This window comes from Otolemur garnettii, unplaced genomic scaffold (assembly GCF_000181295.1).
Source record: "Otolemur garnettii isolate 467f Iridium unplaced genomic scaffold, OtoGar3 scaffold00113, whole genome shotgun sequence".
Taxonomy (NCBI): Eukaryota; Metazoa; Chordata; class Mammalia; order Primates; family Galagidae; genus Otolemur; species Otolemur garnettii.
This window is the reverse complement of record NW_003852508.1, coordinates 2,272,893-2,275,724: the sequence shown is the minus strand read 5'-3', so window position 1 is coordinate 2,275,724 and position 2,832 is coordinate 2,272,893.

The following is a 2,832-nucleotide window of genomic DNA, read 5'->3' as shown; positions in this document are numbered from 1 at the left end:
CATATATTGACCACCTCTGTAAGTTGTATCTTGACCACTTGGACTGTAACGCACAATATTAATTTATCCTTTATAACTTGACCACTTGAGTCTACTCTACACCAAGGAGTAGAAAGTGTGGGTTTTAGCCTTTTGTTGTATTATTTATTCAAGTTATTTTTTCATGTTTTATTTTATTGTCACCACGTGTTATATTAGGCCTTAACATTGTATTGTTTATCACGTGCTGTGGAAGATTTTTTTCAATGTGAAGGACTGGTCTAAATTGTAGATGAATCCTACAATTACTGAAAAATTTTACAGTTAATTGAGACTTGATAGTCCAAAGGAAGAACTTAAAGAGTTGAGATTGAAGGAAAAGGTTGGTCTGCATTTTCTGGAAAGCAGCACCCAAAGAAAGATGATGGAACGTTTTGGTGTTAGCAAGACCACAGTTAGCAATATCCAAAAATGTAAACATAAGTCCTTGGACAGAGGTGGTAAGGAAAGCAGAAATCTACAGTGAAAAAGGAGGACAGCTTCTCTCAGTGAAGTCAATGAAGCCATTTTAAGCTGGTTCAAACAAATATGGGCAGTTAACGTCCCAATCTCCAGGCCAGTGATTCAAGAAGTTGCTAAAAATTTGCATAGGAAGGGAGGGTGGCAGATTTCTAAGCATCGAGTGGTTGGTTTGAGAAATTTAAATTGTGATATGACCTCTCCCAGAAAGTGTTGCGTGGTAAACCCACTGAAATTCCAGTAGAAATTGTGGAAGAGTTCTAAACTTCACCAGAGGCTCCAACGATGACAACATCTTCAACACTGACAAGGGTGGCCTCTTTTTCAAAGCAATGCCTGACAGGAGCCTTGTCATGAAGGGTGACAAATGTAAAAGGTGAAAAACTTTCCAAAAAACATTTCACAGTTCTACTTTGTGCTAGCTCAAGTAAAGAGAAATTGAAGCCCTTAGTGATTGTTCAATAGGCAAAGTAACACGCGTTCAAGAACCTGAAGCCCAAAGATCTCACTGTCACTTGGAGATATACAAATGTATGTGGATGACCTGCCCTATTTGAGGAATGGGAGAGGGGTATCGACTGAGAAATGAAGAAAAAATAGTCTGTTTTACTGACAATAGACAACTGTCCTGGTTACCCACAAATGAATCATCTTATGAAAATGATACTGAAATTTCTGCTTCCAAACATGACCTCAAAAATCCAACCTCTTGACCAAGAGATCACCGAACATTTAAAATGCATTACCTTGTCCAGCTCCTACAACAGGTCATTACTAAAATGCAAACCTGTGGTTCATTTGTGGAAGCAATTTTTTTCACTGCATCAGTTAATGTTCTGGCTGCTGTCCTCTGTATTAGTTCTGCTTGGAATAAAGTTCAGCCAGAAACGATACAGAACTGTTTCAAGAAAATTGGATTTGTCATAACCCAAGAGCATTTCGGCCCAAACAGTCCATCACCCATAGCAGAATTTTTTTTTTTTTTTTTTGAGACAGAGTCTCACTCTGTCAGTGGTGTCATAGCTCACAGCAACCTCAAACTCTTGGGCTAAAGAGATCCTCTTACCTCAGCCTCCTGAGTAGCTGGGACTACAGGCACTTGCCACAAAGCCTGGCTAATTTTTCTATTTTCAGTAGAGACTGGGTCTCACTCTCGGTCAAGCTGATCTCAGACTCCTGAGCCTTGGCCTCCGAGAGTGCTAGGATTAAGGTGTGAGCCACCATGCTTGACCCCGTGGCAGAATTCGAAGGAATAGATTTTGAAGGTTTTATTGCAATGGATGATGAGGTGGCAACCTATAATGAACCTGACCCAGAAGCGATTTTCCAAGCTATGCTGACCAAAGTATAGATCAGCATAAAAGTGCATTAAGCAGCTAATAAAGTGGAAGAAACAAGTGAAGATGACACAGAAATTGCAGAGACTCCAAAAGAGGATATCAGGCATCTGATAAAGTAGTTTAAGTCATTTACTGTGAAAAAATGTCCAGGTATGCTAAGTGGTGTAGCCAGCATTGAGAGTGCTTTCTCCACTTAAACATTTGTAATAAGAGTAAGAAACAGACCAGTATTGACTCTTTTTTAAGAAAGAATGATCAAACCACGAGAGGACAATAAATGAATTGATTTTGTATGATACAATATGTATGATTTTACTGTGTTTTGATTATGTATGATTTTGTGTGATACTCTTCTAATAAAAGCTATATAAGAAAATAAAGTATATATGTATATATCAGTACCGTAGACCTAGTTCCTTATGTTGACCACCTTAATATGTTGACCAGTTTGTTACAGTCCCTTGGGTTGTCAACTTACAGAGTTTCTACTGTATATATCTACATAACACACATGCAAACCTTCAGAATAATTCCCCTAGGTCTTCCCTCTATTTGTGATGTGCTTACTAGGGTTCTAGGTGCTGAAATGTATCCTACTATCTGAAGTTGGCCTGGAAAATGACACTTTATGTTTCTCCCTCCTTCTCTTCCTTCCTTTCCTTCCTTCTATGCTGATAACAGCTAATGTTTATTGAGTGTTTGCTGTGTGCCAGTTGTTGTACTAAGGGCTTTATGTGTTATATCTTAATTAAAAGTAGGTACCATTATTATTTTTGCTATTTTACAAATGGAGAAATTAAAACCCCAAGACATCCTGACCAAGGTCATGCAACTAGGAAGTGGCAAAGCCAAGGAAGGCCATTGGGTTTCCCAGCCCTCCTGACTAACCATACACAATACTGCCTCCAGATTTGAACTTTTTAGGTGAATTCTTTCCCTGCCTGGGTAACTGACCCTGAGATGTTGTTTCAGCTCTAGCTCAGGCCACCTGCCC